Source organism: Panthera pardus, unplaced genomic scaffold (assembly GCF_024362965.1).
Source record: "Panthera pardus isolate Hobbes unplaced genomic scaffold, ASM2436296v1 HiC_scaffold_21, whole genome shotgun sequence".
Taxonomy (NCBI): Eukaryota; Metazoa; Chordata; class Mammalia; order Carnivora; family Felidae; genus Panthera; species Panthera pardus.
Genome location: NW_026526777.1, coordinates 11,351,981 through 11,377,976, shown reverse-complemented (window position 1 = coordinate 11,377,976; position 25,996 = coordinate 11,351,981). Strand labels below are relative to the sequence as shown.

The following is a 25,996-nucleotide window of genomic DNA, read 5'->3' as shown; positions in this document are numbered from 1 at the left end:
GACAAGTGCAAAAACATTTACAGACAAAAACCAACAACAACAGCAAACTCCTATAAACCTAGGATGATAATAGAATCTTTGGGTCTTGGGGACTAAAGGCCACGGGGTCACACCCAATAGACTTAAATTCCATGAAGTCAGGGACTTCGTCTTATTCGCCGCTATAAAATGGTGCCAGACACACAGCAGATGTTCAAAAATTAATTAAAAAATGAATGAGTATGTGAATATGTATGCATCTCCTGGCTGATTTTCCAGTCTCTTCTCTAGCATTTCATTTCCTTGACTATCATTTACTGCCACGTACTGAACTAGGGCTCAGCCTGTCCGTGTTTGCGGTACCTTTTGAAATACTAGAGTATTTGGCTATGCGCTTGAGAGGATTACGTGTTTTAAAGCCACACTCAACAAGTTAGTAATAATTAGTACACAGTTACTACTATAGCACAAGCACAACAAAAACTCACAATGTCTGAATAAACATCCACGGTTTCTGGATGATTCGCTTACTCGCTCTGCAGGCATTCATGGTGACGCACTTTTCTGGTATAGCTCATCTTCCATTACGGAGGCCAAAGAAGCCAGGCACTTGCGTTCCCAGACTCTTTGGCTGCTAGGGTAGGGCCATGTGATTCAACGTTGGCAATGGGCCTTGAGGAACATGCAACTCTAAGAAAGGAGACCCACTGGAAATTCTTTGCTGAACATCATCATGTCTACCTGTGACGACTGGAACTCTGGTAATCGTTTTGCATCCTAGGGGATAGATACTTAAGGACTAAGTTGATGGGCTTTGGTCTGATGATTGGAGAGATGGATGAGTCTGGGATTTAATGATGTAATTGAGTTGCTGGACCAACTTTGTACCACCTTCCTCGAGGCTTCTTGTCTTGCAACATAATACATGTTCTTCCATGTTACCCACTTTAGTTGGGTATCGTGTTATTAGCAGATAAAAGTATGCCCGAGTACTCTCACTGCTCAACTAGAAATACCTGTGACCCAGTGGCACATTCTTACATTTTTTACATTTTCTCGTAAGGTGTGATTTTTCTTTGGTGGAAGATTGGCATTATCCCCTGTTCCAGACAACATTTAGTGATTTAGCTCAACTCAGTGATTTAGCTGAGGAACCCAGCTGTATACTCAGGGTGGCAAACATTCCTTTCAAGCATTGTTTACCGTTTGGCAGTATAGTTGGGAAATGCTTTGGGTATATCCGTGTGCCATGGCTGACTGGTTGGGAAACACCACTGTGTTGAAATGTTCTGCCCCCGTTGGTTCCATTTTCTTTGGTGGCTGGAGAATGATTTACTGATCTTTCCATCCCCAGGGCGTCGCCACTGTGTAAACATAATAACGGTTAATATATATCGAGTGCTTATTTTTGTGTTGGGCATGGTTTTAATCATTTTGAATGTATTAACTCATTTAATTTAAAAATATCCAAAGGGATGCTGACTCAGGATATGAACCGGGCAGGATGGCTCAGAGCTCATTCTTGAATCCATTATGCTCCACTCTTTTTTTTTTTTTTAAGTTTATTTATTTCTTTCGAGAGAGACAGAGACGGCGTGAGCGGGAGAGGAGCAGAGAGAGAGGGAGACAGAGACTCCCAAGCAGGCTTCACATTGTCAGCACGGAGCCCGATGCGGTGCTCAAACTCACAGAACCACGAGATCATGACCTGCGCCGAAACCAGGAGTCGGACGCTTAACGGATTGAGCCACCCAGGCACCCCTGCCCTCCACTCTTCACCAACGAAAGCTTCCAAATAAATGTATGCTGAATTAACAGTACTGCAATGGCCCCTTGACATCGTGCCCTCCGGTAAATATTTGTTGTATGTGGTCCAGCCTCTGCTTAATTACTCAGGGTAAACCAGGGAAGAGTCTCTGGAGAGGCTGGGCTTTGAGCAGGGCTCTGAAGGAGACAGCTGCTCCCGGGCACACTACAGCTATTTCCTTTGGGGTCACCTGCTCAGGTTCAGCCCAGGGCCCTGACTCAGCAGGCGACAATATCCGTGTGGCAGACCGTGGGGAATAAGTGGTGACTTTAGCCTAATGCCTGGAAAAGAATCTCTTTGGCAAATCTAAATTCTCCGCTGGCAGCCTGAGTGGAAGGCAGGAAGAGTTGGATGCTGCTCCCTGTTGCTTAGCATTGGGATTTCCCTGAAGTTGACTGAAGTCTGCTCTCGCCTTTTCTGCACACACCCGAAGGCTGGGAGAGAGCTGTGGGAGAGCTTCTCTCCCAGCGTACCCCACTCATAGCATCACGGGGGACAGTGGCAGGGATTGTTTGTTCAGGGTCCAGCAACACGAGGGTACGGTTCGGGATGGGGAAGCAGTTAGCTCATCATACTATATTTTGTGGCATTTATCAAATGCCATCTAGATTACATATAGAGATAATATATTATAGATATGAGATATAATATTATATATTATAGATATATAGATATATATCTCATAGATATGAGATATAGATATGAGATATAGATAACGTATCTATATAATTATAATCTATATCTGTAATACATACATATTTATAATCTACAATGCGTATCTGTAATCTAATCTAATCTATATCTGTATCGAGAGAATGTAAAAAATGTATTATATATTATATGTTGTTGTATATATATTTAGTCGAGGAGGCTTTGTTAGAAATGGAGATGGGAGGTCTCACAAAGGTAGATGGCTGACTGAGAAACCCCGGGGCTGCTATAGTAATGAGGTTTGTTCCTGCCTACCCCTCTTGCCCCTGCCGGAGAAGTAGAAGTTGGCTTGCAACCTCTCATTTTTGTCCTTGGAGGGTGGGGGCAGACCAGCTGTCATATGGCACAAGTCAACAGGACGCCTCTTCTAGGGCTTGAACATGGGCCTGCGTCAGCCCCCAAGGGTCCTCTCACTCACCGTCCATTTATCATGACCTCCTCAGTCCTGAGCAGCTGTGATAGGCTTTCTATTTTATACGTTGCTGGAATGATTTAGCACCTCTGAAATATGTGACAGTGGATTTAGCCATAGGCAATAACCACCCGAGCCGGTAAGTGACTGCACTCAGAGCGCTCGCGTGGAGGGAGCTGTCTTCCCAGCACCCACGGGACATTTCTGTTTCCAACCCCCAGCCCAGTCCACCCGCCCCCGGGGACCGTGTGGGTACAGGTGATGCCAGGTGCTGACCAGCAGCCCTCCTCGTGGCCCTCCCCGCCCGGCTATTGTTTCCCCACCGTGTGACCACAGCCTCTTGCTGTCTAGCCCTGATAACAGGACCATAAATCTCCCTTCTGGCTGCAGCCTGACACCTGAAACCTCAGCCCGGGCCTGATGTGAGAAAACAAGATAAGACATCAGGACGGGGTATTTTCAAGTTCTCCAAGGAGGCAGGGGAATCGTGGTAGGTTATGGGTAGAGATAGCATTCCTCGAGGGGCTGTCTGCCCGGCCAAGTAAATCTCCTTGAGTGAGATGGATGGTGTTACCTGTTGATAGCATCTACCTGCCGGCCCCGCATCAGATTTCTAAACTTGTCGACAGTTCTGTGGGTGCCCCTCCCTGCAATAACATAACGGGCTTTGGCAGAATCAGAGGGGAACAAACGTGGGGTTGTTCTGGCCCGGCAGAGAGCTGGGGATTGATGGTTTGCCACGCAGTCCCCATGTCTTCATGTAGCTTTCGAGGCTCCCTATCATCTGGTCCCTTCTTACCTCGTCCAGAGGAAAAGCTTCTAGCAGTGAGCACTCTTCTTCCTGGAGTTCGCTGCCTCTGATGGCTGAGCTGTTTGGGCAGAGACTAACTGACTACTTTTCAGGGTATCACTGAGAATTCACGTACGAAAAAGGGGACATTGTTTGGGGCACTTGGGTGGCTCAGTCAGTTAAGTGTCCCGTTCTTGGTTTCTGCTCAGGTCACGGTCTCACAGTTTGTGATTTCGAGCCCGCTGTCAGGCTGTGCGCTGACAGCGTGGAGCCTGCTTGGGATTCTGTCTCCCTGTCTCTCTGCGCCTCTCCTTCTCGCTCTTTATTTCTGTCTCTCAAAGAGAAATACGCAAATATACATATATATATATATATATATATATATATATATAAGGGGTTGTTGAACTGGAACCCTTGTATGAAGCCCTTTCCTCATGAGATTCTATGACTTAATCTTATGCTGTATGACTCCGGAGGCCTTCCTAAGCCCTTCTCAACGGGGCTTCAGTAAGAGAATTCTGCCATGATGTGGAAGGCATCCATTTTATGTAACGATCCAACTTCTTTCCAGTGTGGCTGAAATAGAACTAATTATGTACTATCCTTGTGAGAGAGAAAATAGTCATCCCAAACACTTTTTTGTGTCCTATGGTTCATAGGGGAAAGCCTGATTGAGGATATCATGGTCTTTAAGGGAAAAGGCAAAGCCTTACTTAGAAGAAGGGATTTTTACCAAGGACAGAACTGCTTGTAAGGCGTTATGGGGTGAGTGGACAGAGTCAAACTATTTTTAGGCTGTAGATTATCTCATTCCCTGAAACACAAGCGTGTAGTTGTATAGCATGATTTGGTGATCTTGCTCAGTGACAAAGTGTGGCCAATAGGGCCACAGGTCTCACAGTAGTCTTGGTAACTGATGATGTCTGTCAGATAGGGGTATAACCCACAAAGGTTTCCTAAACTCCAGGTCCCGTCGTCTTCTCAGGTTAATGCTTAATACTTCTTGTTCTCGCTGCTGGTCATGACAAATGGTATGATGAGCTTTAGAGAGGGAAGCCCATGGAGTGCCTCCCAGCAGGACGGCACCTTGAAGTAATTTTGATGTCTTCATCTCAGTTAGGTTCAGCCCACGAAAATAGTGTCAAAGGGGAGCACACCCAGAATGCACTGGGAGATCACGATAAACCCTCCTGATGCTTTGCAGCTGGGCCCATCATCTGCGCATTTCACAATAAAATTTTATGGTGCGTCCAGACACCCAGCTGCTTGTGTTCATGGGGACAGCATTTCCTCTGCTACACCATTCAGATCTGTCCCACCTGGGACTCCTTTCCCTTTTCCATCGACCTCTTTCAAATGACAATGAAACTTCATTATCACACAGCTCCTGGGACAGAATTTGAGGAATGCCGTATCCAGAAAAATGTTCTATAGAGGCAACTTCATTTTATTGGACACAGAGAAACTATTCCATGGTCCCCAAGAAGCTATAGGGCTATTCCAAACTTTTGGGAAACATTTTAGAAAGGGCCCCTCCAAAAACCCCTAACCCTCTTCCAGGGGGCAGAGCCCCCGAATTCTCATGCACTGTGCGGCATCGGGGTTAAAAGAATGGGCTTTGAAATAAAGCACATCTGGCTCCATACCTCAGCTCACTGCTTATTACGAACTTGGTTTCCTCACTTGTAGGGTGGAAATAACTCTACAAACCTCCGGGATTAGAACTGGCTGAGAAACGGCATGTGAGGTGCCCAGGCTGTGCTGGGCAAACGTCGATGTTCAGTACATTGTACCTGTTGTCATCACACACTGGATGATGACACTGCGTTCCAGGCATCTGACACTAAAGGGGATCTAGTCCAACTTTCTGCCTAATACAGAAGAGCCCTTCCTGGTGAAGAATTCTCAAGGCGAAGGGTTTACATTTTTGCATTGGGAGCATTGTCAGTGCATTAATTCAGCTGTGCGAGTCCTGCCCACATTCAGGACATTGCACTAATTCTAAGAGCTGCTACTTCCTGGGATTTCCGTTTAATAGCCTTCCTTCCCCTGCAGAGATGGAGACGTGTAGTCCCCCCAGCCCATTTTTGGATTTGTTACATTTTCAAGGTGCACATGAATATTATCTTCTTGTAAAAGCTAAAATATTACACATCAGACCGTACTCTGTCCTGCTCAGCACCCTCGGCCTCTCTGCTCCTCTCTCTCCTTCTCTGACTTCAACCGTAGGGTAACCATGGTCAGTAGATGGATGTGGACCTTTCTACACATTTCCCGATCGATTTACATTCTAAGGTTGTTGTATTTATAGAAAAGATTTAGGTTGTGTAGTGTGTTTTTGTGTGCGCGCGCACACACACACACGGATGTACGCTTTAAGCAAATGGGCTCCTACTGTGTTATTTATATTCATTTTTTAAAGACCTAACATGTCTTAGAGACCTCCTCGTGCTAGTACAAACAAGTTAACTGCACTTCAACTGCTGCGTGCAACAAATATTATTTAGTATGGCTCTATCAGCTTATTTTGCCCTTCACCTGTTGTTGGGCATTTTGTTCATTTCCAGGTTTTTAGTTAACATCCTTGTGCACAATTTACTACTCATTAGCTTATTCACACATGTGTTTTCTGAGGGAGAACTAGAATACTAGGTTATAGGGTATTTAAAATTCTAAAGGATGCTGCCCAATTGTTTTCCCAAGTTGCTTCACCAATTTGACCCCCATTTCTGTTTTTTCGTATTCAAAGGGAGCATAGCTTGCAAAAGAGGTCTTGAATCAGGCCACGCAGAAGTTACAGTCAGTGTGTCCTCAATCACAGGCCACGCCCCTTGACAATTACTCTCCCTCTACTGACTGTCAGGGGATTGGCTGACAGTCAAAGGTGTGATTTGCTTACTGCGACAGGAATGGAGAAGATACGAGAAATAAAATCCTTCCTCAGCTCCAGACTGCCTGAACCCACAGCGCCCCCCAGTTTGGCAATTGGGTTTTGGTGACTCGGTGCATGAGCAGGGTGGGTGAGTACATGGCTTGGAAAACCGTGGGACGTTGGGGTCTCCCCCCAGCCTCCCCGGCTCTAGCTCTGCCTTGGAACTCCCAGAAGCTGTGAGGACGGTGTGGAGAGAAGCCAGTCATCGCGACTTTCATTGATCTGTGGTTAAACAAACACAGTCCCAGAAACCAAATGTCAGAGTACCAGAAAGATTTGTCAGTTTTGTCCAGGATGGGAAACGAGTTAGGGTAAACCTCTTTCTTAGAGCACGAATTCTTTTACCAAATGTGCAAACTCATTCTTACCTCCCTTTGCCCGGTTCTTCTGGCAGCAGCTTGGGAATTGTAAAATCCTGACATGCTTGAAACTGCGCTTCTCTTCCTTTCTACTCATGAAGTGCTTATCAAGCATCTGCTGTGTTCCAGGTACTGTGATCAGGGCTGGGAGATCAGCGGTGATCGATCTATATTCCAGCTCTCACGGAGCTTTCAGTCTGATGGGGAAGAGGCAGGTACTGGGGTCTGGGTGATGCAGTGCCATGTGACATGGACGGTGGATAAGAGAGGTGCTTCTCCAAGGATGTGGGAGGTCACTGTTTCCTGTCCCTGAGGGCCTGGCTGATTTGGGCATTTCTTTCTTTCTTTCTTTTTTTTAATGTTTATTTATTTTTGAGAGAGAGACAGAGTGCGAGGGGCGGGAGGGACAGAGAGAGAGGGAGACACAGAATCCAAAGCAGCAGGCTCTGAGCTGTTGGCCCAGAACCCCACGCGGGGCTCGAACTCACGAACTGCGAGATCATGACCTGAGAAGTCAGATGCTCAACCGACTGAGCCACCCAGGCGCCCCTAATTTGGCTGTTTCTATCCCGTGTTTCTAAGAAGTCAATGGAGCTGAATCTTGTCAGTCCAGACCCAGCAGGGCATTGAGACTTAGTGAGGGAGACGGAAGGGTTAGGAAAAGATTCACTCCTCCTACCAGCAAACAGTCAGTGACACCATCTCACTTGGAGTCTGGGCAGAAGATACCGCACAGGGGGTCTGGAAGCCATCATGGCACTTCGACACTGAGGAGACCCAAAGGGCATTTCTGGTTAGGGCAACATCCAGAGGGACCCCAAAGTTGCCATTTAAGGGAAATTTCCTGCACGGTCACATCCTTGTTGGAGATGCAGTCTCCCCTGAAAAAGTTATAACCCCTCCTACGTCAGAGCAGGAGTCCTAGGATTCTCCTGCCAATACTGGGAGTGACCGTGCACTGCACAGGGTGGCAAAGGAGAACCCAGGAAGGTCCCTGTGCCCCCACACGGGCAGCATGAGTAGTCACGCCAACTTTGGTAGCTATAAACCTTAGATCGAATGCAGAATGTTGGGTCACCTTCCCCTTAGCGTCGATTTCTTTCCCCAAAGTTCTCATATGTCTAGGTTTGCTTTTGCACATCTTGCTGAAATGATGAAAACCCAGAATTGTGAGTCACTCAAGCTGGGGATAATTAGAAAAAGTTAGGAGACTTGTTTTAGGGACTAGAAAAGAGACATCATGCCAGAGGCAGAGCAGGAGAGAGAGGCTCAGGAGGGGGACTTTGGCATGATGTAGTCTGCAAGGGAGTCTTTACATCCCTGTGTGTGTGTGTGTGTGTGTGTGTGTGTGTGTGTGTGTGTGTAGGGGGGAGAAGGAGGTGGGGAGTTAAAGGCATCAGAACAGAGAGCTGAGCACATTATTTAGATAAAGTTTAGTGAAAGCTTTTTCTGTCTCAAGCTGCAAGGTTCCCATGTTTCTTCTGGAGCGGGCAGAACAATCTGGAACCATAAAACCAGACAGCACTGGACAGTCAGGGGAAGGACTCGATGTGGGGTATGTGCCTGTTGGTATGGGACTCACTCAGAACAAAGCAAACGCATCTGCAGGCATCTCATTGAAATGCTGAGAAAAGCAGCCCAGGACAAGGATGTGGTGCCCGGGAGCTCAGCCAGGGGCGGTTTCTCCCCTGGGGATGTTTGGGAGACATGTTTGGTTGTCACCACTGAGGTGAGAAGTCCCGGTATTTGGCCAGGTGTGCACAGGACAGCCCCCACCCCCGTAAGAATGATGTGACCTGAAATGCTAATAGGGCGGAGCTGGGGACACCATGGCCTTGAGAAAGGGATGGCAAATATTTAATTTTGTGGTGCTAATGATTACTGCGAAACATTTAAAAATTTAAATTGTGTAGTTACTTTGCTGTGAAAAATATTTAGGAACTTTTTTTTTTTTTTTAATTTTTGGGTTCTTTTGGAACCTCTATCTTCCGGCACTATATTCCTAATAGAATCTTCAGTTCTTCAATTCACATCCCATGGGGCTTTCAAGAATTTAATTCTTGCGCTTGATGAAGGACTACTGTGTAACAGCTATCGATTAATGTATGCAAACTGTTCTGTCTGAAACACTGTGGTCAGAGTTCGGGAGAGAGTGTCTACCCATCCACCCAGCGAAAGGTTTTTCCTGGAAATTCAGGGTGCCATTATTGGGGCACTGTATAATTACAAAATAATCAGATTTGTCTTGTGCCAGGGCTGTGACTATGTGAACCCAAGGATGTGTAGGTATTAAGGCTCTGAGAAAAGATTTTCTTGTAGGTCGTTTCCCACCTCCTCCCATGTTTTAGATGAAAAATTTCTAAACATAGGTTGAGAGAATCTTACAGTGAATTGGTGCCACCAAGATTATACAATTCACTTGTGGTGTATTTGTTTACACAGAAGGACCCACCACTCCACGTCTCCACCCATCCATAAATCTACCTCCTATTTTGGTACATTTCAAAGTAGTACATTTCATTAGTTCACTCTACTCCTAAATGCTTTACTATATGTTCATTAACTAGAATGCAGTGTTTGTTTAGGGTCTTTTTTTTAAGTGGAGGGTGAATTCTGCACAGAAAGGCACAAATCTCTGGGTGTACCATTCAATCAATTTTGACACATTTATACACCTGTGTAACCGAACCCCCCTATCAAGGTATAGAGTATTACTATCACTCCAGAAAGTTCCCTCATGCTCCTTCTCCACCAGTCTTACTGGTCTGATTTTTTTTTCCACCCTGGGTTAGTTTTTTTTTTTCGTCTACTCTTGCAAACCGTTCTTGGCAATATAAAGATGAATTCTGGCTCTCACTCCAAATCAAGTTGGCCAAGCATGTCAGCACCCCCTAAATGGGAGTCCCTCCCCACCTGGCTCCTTCCCTCATCACTGCCCTAGGGGTTCATCAGACGCAATCTCAGAAACCACTGGCTTCACGTCTCCTGTCCAACAGGGTATCTGCCTTGTATCCACTCTTGTTTTCCACCCTGTCCACATGGCAACAGAGCTAATACATGATGAAATAGATGTTCTTATTGAGTCATCCTTGGATGATCCTTCTGTTACTGGTAATCAAATATAGGCTCTCTACTGCCTATAGGAAAAAATGAAAATTATTTGGAATTAAATACAAGACGCATCAAGATCAGAAGCCTGCCTCCTTTTCCAATCTCATCTCTTATCAACTCTTTCTATGCACCTTATATTCAGGCTATACTGAATTACTGGTGGTAGTCTGAAATGCTGACCTCTTTACTGGAATACCACCTTTTCCTTATTTGCTTTGGTAATTCCTACATTTCTTACATATTCTTCAAAATTAATCTCATCTAATCCTGAAAGCCTTTGCATATCTCCTCAGACACTTCCCTTAGAGCTTATGCATTTACAAGTAGCCACTGTTATGAGACTGGTATATCCTTATAGAATTTTACCAGTGCCTTTATATGCAAAACAGAAATCACATATTTTTTTTTGAAATGATAACTGATGTAATATTCTACCTATTATTCTGCAATCAAGCATTTGCATACAGCCTCCAACTCACTGACCACATAATCCATCCCAGAGTTGCGTCCCCTACATCGTTGGGATGTGGTTTGGGTATGGCTTGCATGGAAGAACTATAGGGAATAGAGGTTCCTGTAGTTTGCTATTTTCATAGGAAATTCAATTCTTGTTCTTGGCCCCAGGTGCCTTTCTATCCCCGTATTGTCTGACTTCTTGAAGCTGTAGAATGTGCTAACAAATATACCCCAAGGAAATCGGATTCGGTGACGGAATCACCAGGCCCCAGTCAATGACCCCGAGTGGGTCTGCCTTGGGTGGAGATATCCCAGGACCCATGAAGTGGATTGTAAAAGGCTTGCAACAGGGTCCTGCCACATGCTGCTCAGGCTGGCAAAACAGCCTTCTGAGTTACTGTCCCTCCTTTTGGTCTGACCCTTGGACCTTGAGCCCCAGAGCTGTCCCCTCATACCTGCTCTGCCTGACTCATGTTCACACGGTTCCAAAAGCAATCTCACCCTCTTGTCTCCGATAGTTCCTCTCGAGATAAAAACAGATGCTCAGAAATGAACTTTCCCCCCTATTTTATTGTATTCTTATATTTAAAGACAAACTGCTTTGGGCATTAAGATGCTGCTATCTACATCTGTTTGCATCATTTAATTTCCTGCCAAAAATTTATACGCTAACCTGATTTTAATGGGTAAAACTAAAGCTATAGTTTCCTTTCACACAAGGCAAGTCAGGGATGCTCATTTTCCACTGCCCCGACCCCATGCCTCTGTCACATGAACCATGTTTAAGAGTTCTCTCTTATAATCTGGAGGGAAAACTTTATTTAAAAATATTTTTTATAGACAACTGGGTTTTAAGGGCAACTAACTTGCCTAAGAGCTCTGATTTTCTTCTTGAGCTTGCTTTCTTGGAAGATTCCTTGGAAACAGCTTTTAGAAATATGGTGCCATCTCTGGGAACCATAAAGTGCCAAGTCCAACAAGACCCCCATGGTTTGCTTGTGTCTATGGTGAAATGGAATGTATTCATCTAAAGCTCAACCACCCTTGCTAAATATTTCTTTAAACACAAGCCCTTACACTGTTGCTTGCTTTCTGCCATGCTGTGAGTGTTAGATGATGAGGACCTCTTCCAGGGAGCTGTCCATAGGAGAACCTCAACCTCAGTTGATTCCAGACATCATGGCTCCAGTGGATACAGACTCAAAGCCTGCTGGGTTCTCAACCCCTGGATTTGAAAAGCCACCAGAGGATGTTGGAACTAGGAAGGAGGCCTTGAGCAGGGATTCCAGCAAGGGCAAGAGAAGGCCAGACTTCCGCACATATCTGGGACACCAGGTGTAGGAATGATTCAAATCAATGTCGGCGTGGTTCTCAGGGCAACTGGCCCAATGGTTCTGTCTGACATCAGATGCTGGAACGTTGGGGTGCCGGAATTCAGGACTAAAATACTGGCTTTTAGAGTGAGAATTCTCTTTGTGGCAGGAGCTCAGTAGACCAGAGAGCATGTATATTGCAGGAGGAACAGGAAGTGGGATGTAGCCTCCAGGGGAGGGGATCAGAATGGGATGGTAGTTTGGTGGGCGGGGGGGGGGGGGGGGGGGGGGATGGTCCAGTCACTTCATGGACCAGAAAATTGATTTCAAAGAAGCACTCAGTGGAGGTGTAGCTCAAGAACAAGATGAAGAAATGTTTACTAAAACATTTGGTTTGTTTTAAGTAATGTTTGTCCCAATTAAAATAGTAAAGTACAAACACAATCAGTGTATACAACTTGGAAAAAAACTCAGAAAATCACAAAGAGAGCTTCCGGGGTTAGCCTGGGCTGGCGGCGGCAGAATGGAGACCGGGCCTGAGGACAAGGGACTGACCTGCCGCCCCTGCTGGCCTCTTCCTGGGATGCTGCAGGTGGAACTCTGGCCCAGAGCCTTCCTCGCACCCAGGCTTGTCTGCGTGCCACCTTTCCTGGGGCCGAGATCTGGTGAGTTTGAAGAGAAGCCTGAACAGCCAAGATGAACACCCCTGCTCCTTTTACCTGAGATTTGGCCCTAACGGGGTGAGCACAAAATGATTTTCTACAAAAAATATAGAAAATTGGAGTCCCCCAGCCACGCTTGTAAAATAAAGTTGCTCTCCGTTGGTGAAAAGCAATATGTGTTCATCACTAAAGTTATGGTACACGTGAGGCCGGTTTCAGCAAATTCCTCAACCAGCTCTCCTTCAAAAGTTCAAAGCAAGTAAGGGAGGATCATCTTACATACATCAAGTGACCTCAGTGTTCATTGAAAGTGTACCCGTCACTGCAAATCTGGAACTGTAAGGTGATAGGGTCGTAGATTATTTTTGTTTGCAGTATTTTTTGTTTTTTAGGATCGAGGCTAGACCTCCAGAGGGTCCAAACTCTCGTGGAGTTTCCGGGGTCAAGGTTGTCACCTGGAGCTCAGCAATTGATGAATACGATTAGGTTTCAACGGCAGAATTGGATTCCTGTTGGAAAGCGGCATCGGCCGGTTTTGGGAAATAAGGGATCCAAACGTACGATTGACCTACAATCGTCATCGACCTCAGGAGCCTTGCACGAGTCACCCTCCACACCTTTTCCTTTTCCTTTTCCTTTCAGAACTGGATTGACATCTGGAACCGTGACTGGAGACTTAAATGCTTCCATTGAGAAGAGTCCACAGCAACCTGGCGGAGGAAATATTACAAACCCCAGAGTGTAAAATTGTGCCACAAAACCATCCTCTCCTTGAGAATGACCTTAAAAATGCAATTTCTTCTTTCCTAGCAAAGAAAGCAAGTGACAACTCTGATATTCGCAACTCCGAGTTGCTGTCTTTTCTTCAGAATCTATGTAGTCTGGTCAACCATCTCCGTGTGGGACATTCATGCCAAGTGGCAGGAAAACATCACTGACGTTTGGTCATTGTTGGTGTTGCAATGGAAGAGCAACCTGTGTGCTCCTATTTGGAAAAGACTCTTACTAAAAATATGGACCTGATGGAAGAAAAACTCTTGTGGAATATATTGATCTGCGAGTATATAAACTTCAGGAGCACACAGATACAAAGATTGTTTTGTTAATAAACACGCTGCAGAATCCCTACTCCCCACCCACTTATCATGTACAAGGCACTACAGATATTTACTACACATTTATTGCAAAGCCAAAACCCCAAAAGTTCAAAGCAACTAGGGGAGGACCATCTTACATCAAGTGACCTCAGTGCTCATTTTAGCTGTACTTGTTACTGTAAATCTAGAACTGTAATGTGATAGGGTCATAGATTATTTTTGTTTGTAGTATTTTTTGCTTTGATTTTTTACTTTTATTTACTTTTATTTTTGTTTAAGCATTTAAACTTTTTAAGGACTTTAAAAAATTTTTTTAAACATTTATTTACTTTCGAGAGACAGAGAGACAGAGCACGAGTGGGGGAGGGGTAGAGAGAAAGGGAGACCCAGAATCTGGAGCAGGCTCTGTGCTCTGAGCTGTCAGCACAGAGCCCGACGCGGGGCCTGAGAACCGTGAGATCGTGACCTGAGCCAAAGTTGGACGCTCAACTGACTGAGCCACGTAGGTGCCCCTAAACTTTTTAAGGATTTCTAGTGCGATTCATGAGTGTGTTGTATATGTGTTTGACTTAAGTACTGTTTTAATTTATACAAAGACCTTATGTTTTAGAAGAATGAAAAAAATACAGTATTTGATATATTTTTCTTCTAGTTGATCGTTCTCAGAAAGGGTTCTCTGAGCCCTTAAGACTTGCAACCTTTAATTTCAGATCACCAAAATACATTTTATGTTGTTTATTTCAGGTGAAAAATTAGACGTGATGTTTCTGCAACATTAGTTTACATCGGGCCATTAACCTTATGTTCTGTCACATCAGAGCGATACTATGGATAAGAAAGGAAAACCAGAACTGGACTATTTGTTAAGATTATTATTTTAGATTTAGCGTCTGATGCAAAACAAGAGAAGTCATCTTGTTTCATCCCAATAAACCCAGAATGAATAAGGAACTCTTCTTTTCTGAGCTGAGAGTGGTTCCTCTTTCTTTTCTTTTTTTTTTTTCTTTTTTTTTTTCTAATTTTTTTTTTCAACGTTTTTTATTTATTTTTGGGACAGAGACAGAGCATGAACGGGGGAGGGGCAGAGAGAGAGGGAGACACAGAATCGGAAACAGGCTCCAGGCTCCGAGCCATCAGCCCAGAGCCTGACGCGGGGCTCGAACTCACGGACCGCGAGATCGTGACCTGGCTGAAGTCGGACGCTTAACCGACTGCGCCACCCAGGCGCCCCAAGAGTGGTTCCTCTTTCGAGACACCTTTTCTGCCACGTTTAAGCATAAAGCACTGAATCTCTGCGCTGAAGGATTGAGGCATATGAATCAACAAGATTGTGGTTCTCGCTGGCAGATACAACTTTCAGAAATTATAACTATCTTATATGCCTTGAAGGGTGGTATATTTGCATCGAAAAAATAAATTCATCTTCTCTGGGAAAAGAAAAAAAGAAAAAGCAACAAAGAGGAAAACCCTTTTTACGATCCAATTGGTAGTGTCCTTCAAATCTCTCTTTCTCGGGGCGCCTGGGTGGCTTAGTCGGTTGAGCGGCCAACTTCAGCTCAGGTCATGATCTCGCGGTCCATGGGTTCGAGCCCCGCTTCAGGCTCTGTGCTGACAGCTCAGAGCCTGGAGCCTGTTTCAGATTCTGTGTCTCCCTCTCTCTGACCCTCCCCCATTCATGCTCTGTCTCCCTCTGTCTCAAAAATAAATAAACATTAAAAAATTAAAAAAAAAATCTCTCTTTCTCTATAATTGAAAGATTGGTATCATATATATAATTTTGAGATCTTGTCTATAATATGAATTCTATATTATTAATTGCTAAGCTATTTTTGCATACAACTTTATGAACATCTCTATTCTTTAGAACATATATTTTGAAGTGAATTTTTTTCTGGAATCACAGGGGATATTCCTGTCATCTGGAAAGCTTATATGGATTTACACCTGTAGAGTGCCCTCTCTGTCACTGACAGGGCTTTCCTGAGTCTGAGCTCCATGGGGGACTCAATACAAGGTAGGGATGCACAGAGCTCAGGGGGCACGTTGCCCGGGAATATTCTCCGGACTGGGGAGTGAAGAGATTTTGAGACTTCTGGTCTTGACTATGCCACATACCTGATACACGGCCTGAGGCAAACAATTATCCATCTGGCCTTTGTTTCCTCATCTGTAAAATATCGTGGTTGGACGTGATAATATCTCAGCTCCCTTCAAACTTCGACATTTTCTTATCCTCAATGACAGTGAGCACACTGAGTCAATCACCCAGCCCGATACTCCCATGGAACGCTTGATGAACTTGGTCTTTCAAGAAGACCGTCACTGCACAGATCAAGAAGAGAGACAAACTCTGGGTCCTGGAAAATAAGACGCGATGCCCCACCCCCCGACCTGAGACAACCAGCAGCTGTCACGTTTTCAGGAGTGAATTACAGAATGACCTCTCCCCTTCTTTTGTGCTCCCCTAGGAGGCAGAGACAGTAAATTCTTACTTCATGGAATTAATTTCTAGGGTGTCTTATTTTTTCCTCTCATGTGGTTGCCTCATATAAACAGATGGGGGAAAGGGCAAGAATGAATGGTGGGGAGCAGCTATGCGGACTTACAAATATGAAAATATGAAGTGGAATTTCGTGAAGGAATCCAGGCGACCAGACAGAGGGGAGCGGCTGCCGTATGATCTCAGGGAGACGGACGGCCCAAGTGGACCACAACAAACCACGGGACGGCCTTGGGCTCTGCCCTTCTCGGGGCTGCCTCTTTTGCTCTGACTCAAATGCTAGAATTGTCTCTCATGCTGCAAACAAGGCCCATGGCACAGTCTGGTAATTTAATCGATTCCTCCTGGTTGTTGGGGCCAGCAGATGAACGATTCGTTCTTTTCTCTTGGCGCAACTGAGTTGCTGTTAGAAAGTGCTTCTAAGCGCTTAGAATCACGCAGTACATGGAACCCAGTGGGCACCTGGTGGGAAGGTGGCCGTCGCGTGGCTAATTTATTTCAAATCTCACCCAGGAAATCCAGTTTATTTCAACAAATCCTGGGCCAGGAGCGAGGGCTGAGGGAGAGCCACCAGGAGCAGCCACAAATATTAAGTATTGCAGAGCTGGATTAAGGCAGGGTCAGAGCTCCGATGACTGTTTCAATTATTATAGAATGTAAACTCATCGGATGACATCTAATCTGGCCATATTTCCCTCAATTATTTGACCCCAGCAGGGTTTACTTTCCCATCAGTACGGGATCACAGAGCTGTCAGCTGGCGGGTTTGAAGGATGATTTGTTGCCCTAATGATGATACTGAAATCTGTTTATGGTTGTTTATCTAGGGGTCATCTTTCTTCCAGGCAGCTTTCTTCCCCTGGGATTCTGTTGGGGCAGCTCTCTTTAATTCCCCAAAGAGAACAACTGTCAGGGCTTCGTACAGGGTAAATATTCCTTCCATGTTCATTTTATGACCTATGACTGTAGCATAGTTATTGAGCCAACTATGTTAATAATGATGCCTTAGAGGGGTGCCTGGTGGCTCAGTCACTTAAGTATCCGTCTCTTGATTTTGGCTCAGGTCATGATCTCAGGGTTTGTGCGATGGAACCCGAAGTCAGGCTCTGCGCTGACAGCACGGAGCCCGCCTAAGCCTGCTTGGGATTCTCTCTCTCGGTGTCTTTCTGCTCCTCTCTGACTCAAGGGCACGCACGAGCTAGTGTGTGCGCACGCTCTGTCTCTCACAATAAACAAATAAACGTTAAAAAAAATAACGATGCCTTGTACATGGAAGATGCTTTGACGTTTACCCAGCACACTCATATGTATCATTTCACAGGCTAATTATATTCAGCACAGTAATTCTACAAATCAGTTGTACTAATGGCGAAAACGATGGTAATACATATCGGGCAGTTTGCAGTGTTGCAGGCAACAGTCTGGGGCTGTGAATACCACTATCGTCTCCATTTTGCCGATGAGGAAATCGAGGCACAGGACGGTTGAGCGCCTTGCGAAAAGTCGCACAGCTGGTGATCTGGGCTACTTCTTGGAGGCAGTGGCATGGGAACAGCCCTGTGTGGAGGCGTGTGGGGCAGGCGGAATGAAAATGCACCTCTGGGGGATTTGGCTCTAAAATTAATAGTGACTCTCAGAAAGTTCACCCTATTTTTTAAAAATCGTGGGATTTTCGTATAGTTTTGTGCAAAATTTTCACTCTCTAATACACTGGCTCCACTTGAGCAGTGATAGTCCATTTGCTCCCATTATTTAATAAGAAATTGCCAGATAGATTAATGATATGTGTGTGTGTGTGTGTGTGTGTGTGTGTGAGAGAGAGAGAGAGAGAGAGAGAGAATCAGTTAATAGAGAGACTGGGGTATCTAGGTTGGAATGATCATATACAGACATGTAATAGAATTGGGATTAGTATGTTCAAGAAAAAAGAATACATGAGTAAAAGTTTAGAAGTTAAGTGTAATCTATAGAAAAGTAACAAATATCAATCTGAGAATATAACTACAATATCTGAAATTAAGGAACAAACTAATAATGGATTAAATACAGATGAAGAGAGAATTAATGAACTAGAATATAGGTCAGCAGAACACATACAGATTTAAGAATAGAGCAGAGAAAATAATACAGACAATAATGTTGTGAGTAACTTTTGAAAAATTTTTGAAAAAATCCACTGTAATTCAAACCTTAGAAAAAGAAGGGATAGCAAATGATGCAGAACAAATGTTTGAAGAGCTTAAAAGCCACCGATTTTTCCAGACGGTCAAAAGACATCAAGCCACAGATTCAAGAATCACTACAAATCCCAAACTGGCTTAAAGGAATCCACTCCTAGGCATATCATAGCCAGACTTAAAAAAACCTAAGACGACAACGACAACAACAACAACAACAAAACCAACAAAACAAAAGAAAAAGCCCCAAACCCAAACGAACTTGAAAGCAACTACAGAAATCTTGAAAGGAATCTTCAAAAGGAGAAAATAAGACCTAGCTCATTTCTCAAGAGAAACAATCAAAGCCAGAAGACAATGGTGTAGTGTATTTAATTTTGAAAGAAAATAACTGTCAACCTAGAATTCTACGCCCAGAGGAAATGTTTAAAATGAAGGCAAAATAAAGTCACGTTTTATAAAAACAGAGACAACTTAGTTGTATATCTATACTAAAAAAATACCACAGAGAGTTCTTCAGGCAGAAGGAAAAGTATCCCGGATTGGAAAAAAAAAAAATTGTAGAAAGAAACACAAAACAATATAATGGATAAATACATGGTGAAAATGTAAACTACTATTTTCATAAAAGGTAACAATAATGTCTTGTGGGTATGAACTATATGTAGATACAATACTTGACAACGAAGCTCAAAAAGAGAGGAAGATAAATGGAATTTAAAATGTTTTTACATCATGCTTTATTGTGGGAAAGAAAAGTTCTAATTTATGTCAGACTTTACAAAGTCAGGGATGGATGTTCTGATCTTCAGGGTGACCACTAAAAAGAAATGGTAAAAGAATGTATAATTCACAAGCCAGTAGTGGGGAACAGAAATGTTCAAAAAAGCCTTGAAGCTTTGTCCCAGAGAAGGCGAGAAAGGAGAGTAAAAGGAAAATATAATAAGGGAGACATTATAAAACAGATAGTACAATAATGATAGTTTAAGTACAAACACATTGGTAGGTATATTAAATGCAAATACATTAAATGACATTATTAAAAGAGATACGAGGCTGGATTAAAGATCACAACCAGCCATATGGTGCTTATAGGAAACAGACCTTAAATGTAAAGATGCAGACATTTTGCAAATAAGATGGTGGGAAGAGATGTGATGTCATCATAATCTAAAGTAAGCTGGAACAGCTGTGCTGATGGACCAAGAAGACGAAGTCCAGAAGTATTACTGTAGCAGAAGAGGGGTGGTTGATAATGATCAGATGTCAATCCAAGGGTCTTGTTCCAGTGTTTCTGCTGAGTACCTTTGGGACCGTGCACAGATCACATGCCTGTCAGAGTTTCGTGTTTTTCGTGTGTGAAGCGAGGGGTTGGATCAGAGCGGTTGTTCTTACGCTGGATTCTTGAAACTCCTCAGGGCTCTAGACATATGGGGACTCTCCCATGCTTAGAGGATTCAGTTCTCAGTTGGCAGGGGACTTTGCCTCCTGACTATGGATCTGTGTCCTCGGCTCTCAAGGGGTTTCATAAATTCAAGGAAATTGTTTACGAATTTGACGTGTGTGTAGGAATCTGTATTTTTCTGGGGATAGGCTCCATCATTTCCAGTAGATTTTCAAATGACCCACAACACAAAAAAGCTCACTGAGATTAGTGACTAATTTACATTCTCAGTTAATAATCAAAAGGGAGGGGGAGCCTGGGTGACTCAGCTGGTTAAGCATGTGACTCTTGGTTTCAGCTCAGGTCATGATCTCATGGTTCGTGAGGTCAAGCCCCACGTTGGACTCTGTGCTGACAGCATGGAGCCTGCTTGGGATTTTCTCTCTCCCTCTCTCTTTGCCCCTCCCCTGCTCACACACTCTCTCTGTAAATAAATAAATAAACATTTAAAAAAATAACCAAGGGTGGGGCACTTGGGTGACTCAGTCCATTAAAAAAGCAGCTGACTTTGACTCACGTCATGATCTCGCGGTTTGTGGGTTTGAGCCCCACATCGGGCTCTGTGCTGACAGCTCAGAGCCTGAAGCCTGCTTCAGAGTGTGTGTGTCTCTCTCTCTGCTCCACCCCCACTCGTGCTCTGTCTCTCTAAAAAATGAATAAACGTTAAAAAATTTTTTTAAAAAAGTAATCAAGGGTCACCTGGGTGGGTCAGTTGGTTAAGCGTCTGACTCTTGATTTTGGCTCAGGTCATGATCTCGCAGTTTGTGAGTCTGAGCCCCACATCTGGCTCCACACTGACGACACACAGAGCCTGCATGGGATTCTCTCTCTCTCCCTCTCTCTCTGTTCCTCCCACTGTCTCTCTCTCTCTCAAAATAAATAAAGAAGCTTAAAAAAATAGTAAAAAATAAAATGCAGTGGTAGGAGCTTGGGAGTCTTTGAAAGCAACAGTTGATTCTGATACTCATCTGCTGTTTGCTTTTTCTATTCCAAAGATAATCTCAGAAGGTTAAGATTTTTACTGGTGTTAAGAAAATGAAAAGCCAACGTTTACAAAATTTGGCTGTTTTTGTCTTCCTATAAAAGTGCTCTACTTTGTAAAGATGGAATTGACATTAAAGAAAATGGTTTTAAAAATTTCCTATTGAGTCTTCACTATAACATAACCGTTCATCATTTTGGTTTATTTTCTTCCGAAACTTTCCACTTAGTACTTATTTATACAATAATTGTAATATATATGTATTTAATGTTTTATTTATTCTTGAGAGAGAGAGAGAGAGAGACAGAGTACAAGCTGGCGGGGGGGGTGGGTGGTGCAGAGAGAGAGGGAGACACAGAATCCGAAGCAGGCTCCAGGCTCCGAGCTGTCAGCACAAGCCTGACACTGGGCTCGAACTCATGAACTGTGAGATCATGATCTGAGCCAAAGTCAGCCGCTTAACCAACTGAGCCACCTATACAATAATTGTAGTTGTAATGCAGATGCAATTTGTATCTTCTTTTTTATGTACGAGTATATTATAAACATTTTCCACAGTTTGAAATAAATGTAACTTTTAATAATTAAAATTAGTCCACTGAGTTGATGTTTCATATCTTATATTTAATAGGATTTTGGGATTGTGAACTCAGAAAAGTACAACAATCATAATTGTAAAACTTGATGATATTCACAAAGTCAACACACCCATATAACAAGTGTCCAGGTCAAGAAGTAGAACATTACCAGCCCCTTTCCACTTACTATCATCCTTTCATTCTCAAAAGGGGTCACGATCATGAATTTTATTGATTTTTTATCATTTTTAATGTTCTATTTATTTTTGAGAGAGAGTGCAAGTGGGGGAGGGGCAGAGGGAGGGGGAAAGAGAATCTGAAGTGGGCTATGCGCTGACAGGAGGGAGCCCGATGTGGGGTTCGAACTCACGAACTGAGGGATTGTGACCTGAGCTGAAGTCGGGCACTCAACTGACTGAGCCATCCAGGTGCCCCGATGATCATGACTTTTAACACCATGGGTTAATTGTGCTTCTTTTGAAATATATATATACATAAATACACACACACACACACACACACACACACACACACACACAGTCATCTGGTATGTACTCTTTCTTCTGGCTTTTTTCATTATGTTTGTGTGATTTACCCACATTGCCACGTGTAGCAGTTCATTTTCACAACTGCATAGTATTCTCTTGTAAGATTTACCCCAGTTTGTCTAAATCTTGATAGGCATTTGGGTTACTTCCAGTTTTGAGTTATTGCAGATAGTGTTGTTATGACCATTTTTGTACCTATCTCTTGGTGTACATCTGTAATAAGTTTCTGTTGGGTATGTATCTAGGAGTGGAATTGCTGAGGCATATTGCATATGCTATGCTTAGCTCTCAAAAGAGAGCTGTGGACACTTTTCCAAAAGAAAGATACTGTGGACACTTCTCCAAAAGAAAGGTACAGGGGCGCCTGGGTGGCTCAGTTGGTTAAGCATCTGACTCTTGATTTCTGCTCAGGTCATGATCTCTGGGTTTGTGGGATCGAGCCCCATTATTGGGCTCTGAGCTGACAACACTGAGCATGCTTGTGATTCTCTCTTCCTCTCCCTCTCTCTACCCCTCCCCCACTCACATGCGTGCGGTCTCTCTCTGTCAAAATAAATAAATAAACTTAAAAAGAAAGCCAATCCACAAAGGATACAGAACAATTATTAAGTTGCATAAAATTTATAACATAGCCTCAAAATACATAAAACAAAGAAGGGCCAAATTAAATTTTGTTTATTTATTTTGAGAGAGAGAGAGAGCGAAAAGGAGAAGGACAGAGAGAGAGGGAGAGAGAATCCCAAGCAGACTCCGAGCTGTCAGTGTGGAGCCTGATAGAGGGCTCAAACTCATAAATCGTGAGATCACAACCTGAGCTGAAATCGCCAGGCGGACGCTCAACCGACTGAGCCACCCAGGCGCCCTCCAAAATGACCAAATTAAAGGGAAAAGTAAACAAATCTGCAAATGTGGAATACTCAAAATTCTCAGGATAAGCTTTTGAGAATGTCAACTATTTTTTTTCATACGTAATACTAAAAAGGATTCTAATGTGCACAATATGTTCTTTTTCTTTTGAGTAATTTCTTCTGAGTAAGGAAGAAGTAAGAAGATACAATTTTTTTACTTTGATGTGAATATACACGTGAAATTCCCAGAGAGCTCCATCTACATGTGGTGAACGAGCTTCCTTATTCCTTTTTCCTCATTTCTCCCCCCCCACTGGACCTCAGGTGCAGAGTATTCCTTAATTCAGAGCACATTGCCATCATCTGTACAAGACCTCTTTCTTGTTTAAATTTATTTTATTTTATTTTTCGCCTTCTTTTTCAATTTCTACTCCCACTCAGTCTCAAAATCCCACCCTTCTTGTATGTTCTCCCCTAGTATCCTGGGGAATGACAATTCTCGGAATCTCTTGACAGTAAAGTTCTACTTCCTATTTCGCCAATGCAAAATTCTCATAAAGGATTTGGGAGGCGGAATAGATGTAGATGTCATTAATTTTCCTCCGTCTGCGGCGTGCAGACATCAGGATTTGGACAGATGAGATTTTACAACATTTTACCGCATCAGCCACAACAGTGAGTTCCTGCGGGTTTCGACGTGGTTGACAGAAACCTCCTCGTTCTCTGAGAGGCAGAAACATCCTTCCCTGACCTTTACTCCTCCATCAATGGAAGCAATTTTTACGTACTTGATTGCCTGTATTAAATCCTTGCTTGAAATACATTGCGTGCTGGTGTTTCCGGGACTGAACCTCGGCTGATAAAATATTTGGTGCTGGTAGTGACTGCACGTATATTTATATGTGGGAAGCTGGGGTTTGTTATTTGACCTCGTTATGTTTGAAAGCGGTGGTGACATAATTGCCAGTGACATGGATATTAATAATCCGTGGCATGCAATAACAAAAGCATTATTGAAATTATCACCTGTTGGTGCCTACAAATTTTCTTCTGAAGACGAGACATTGAGTGACCAAGTGCCTGTTGCAGTCAACTCTAAGTACGGAAATAAAGGCTACAGGGACTGTGGGGTGCGACAATGTCTTATGACTGTGAAAGAGAGTTTAAATTATCTGATTAAATCACAGTCGAAGAACCAGAGGGCTTGGATGACTGAACCAAAAGAACCCCTTAGATGTGGTGGCTGCTGGGCCAACGTATAAAAAAGTCAGATCCACAGTGTTGATCCTGCATCTTATAGAATTACATCGCAGGTTGAATTCACAGCTTTGCTGTGTCACATGTGAAAATTATGACATTGCTTTGCAAAGGGAGACACCATAAAAAGTGAATTGGGAACATGTGGGAAAGGGTGGGCGGGTCTGATTACCTTAAAGCTCACATCTAACTGGCACCCTCTTCCCAGCAGCTCTTCCCTTATCTGAGGAGGCTAGGCTTGCTGGAAAAGTCTGCAAGCTTGCTGGAACTGCCTGGAACAATTCTCTTATAAGTGGATCTTAGTGTTCCTCAAAACCTGCTCCCGCCCCTCCTGATTACCTATAGACCTGTAACTCAGGTCAGAGCCCCAGCCTGTCCCAGAGGGATAAGTCCAAGTATAAGTACAAGGGGAAGAGATGGCTGATGCTCCTTGACCCCCCTCCCTTGCCCCCATTACAAGACAGATCGAAACAAACATGAAATCTGCTAAAGTTATGGGTTTGGGGGGATTATCAAAAGATTATGGGTTCAGTGTGTCCATTTCAGCAGCTGGGAACGGCTCTTGAGTTTTCTCTGTTGGTTGATTCTGTAATGATTTGTTTGCAAAATTTACTCAATAGTTCTTCCCACTCCTGTATACCCCTCCCTTTGTAATGGGACTTCACCATCAAAAGAACTTCACTGTTTGTCCGCTTCTTGAATCTGGACTTGAAACGTAACTTGCTCTGGTTATGGGACATTAGCAAACATCAAAGCAGAGGTTTAAAAAGTGCATGTATGTTGGGATTTGCATTCTCCCGCTGGTGGGAACCATTTTGCCACCGTTTGAACAAGCTTAGGCTAGGCTAGGTTAGTAGCTACTACTACTGGTGGGTGAGTGATAACTTGGAGACCTGGAGAAAATTCTCAACCATCTCAGGCAAATCTTTGGATATATGAATGAGGTTATCCTAAATCATTCATCCTTAAACCCAAAGAACTGCCCAATAATCCCAGGGAATCACAGAAATAGTATTTGCAGCTTTTAAAAAGTTTATTTATTGATTTATTTTGAGAGACAGAGAGAGAGAGAGAGAGAGAGAGAATCCCAAGCCCAGGGTGGAGCCGGACACAGGGCTCAATCTCACGACCCTAAGATCACGACCTGAGCCGAAACTAAGAGTCAGATGCTTAACCCACTAAGCCACCCAGGAGCCCTAGTGTTTGCAGTTTTAATGTGTGGTTTGTGAAATATTGTTTATGCAGCAGAGCTTAATTGATACAGGTTGAAGCCTGGATTTAACTCTGTCCCAAAGAAAATAAATTGAGATGCCAAAATTCACTTACCTCTTTCTTTACTGGGTCATTGGAAAGACTCCAAAGGACACTTCCTTCAGAAAGGCATAACAAAATATATTGGTGAGGGGAGCACTTGCCTTCTTTGAAAGCTCTGTAGTGACTTTGAAAGTTGGGAATGAAGACAGGAGGTGCTGCCATTGAAATACACTTCTTCCCCAACAGCAGAGACCAAAACCCAACATTCAACCACCAGAAACCAAGTGAGCAGATTATCAGTATGGGATGCAGGGTTAAAGTTAGTAATATTGGTTTGACCCTCAGTAATCTTTCATTGATTGTTTCCCCAAGAACCAATAGGAGGGAAGCTGTACAAATCTTACTTGCTATACATAAATGAAAATATTTTAGGTCTTCATTTTAGTCACCATAGTAGGGAGTTATGGCCCTATCCAATTTCTTTCTTTCTTTTTTGAAGCTTATTTATTTAATGAGAGAGAGAGAGAGAGAGAGAGAGAGAGAGAGAGAGAGAGAGAATGCAGGGGAGGGGCAGAGAGCAAGGGAGAGAGAGAATCAAGAATCTCAAGCAGTTTTCTGTGCTGTCAGCACAGAACCCAACAGAGGGCTCGATCCCATGAACTGTGACACCATGACCTGAGCTTAAATCAAAAGTCAGATGGAACGCTCAGCTGACTGAGCCTCCCAGGTGCCCCCCTTTATCCACTTTCCATTCTTAACCACGTTTATGGACCTAGAAT

General features: G+C 43.7%; 1 long non-coding RNA gene and 1 pseudogene across 6 annotated transcripts in view; both read left to right on the top strand.

The window, feature by feature from the left end:
• The window catches only part of LOC109276607 (uncharacterized), a 71,562-nt gene that overhangs the window by 11,096 nt on the left and 34,470 nt on the right, over window positions 1-25,996 (top strand). The window lies entirely within an intron of this gene.
• On the top strand, window positions 12,186-14,059 carry LOC109276606 (ATPase PAAT-like; annotated as a pseudogene).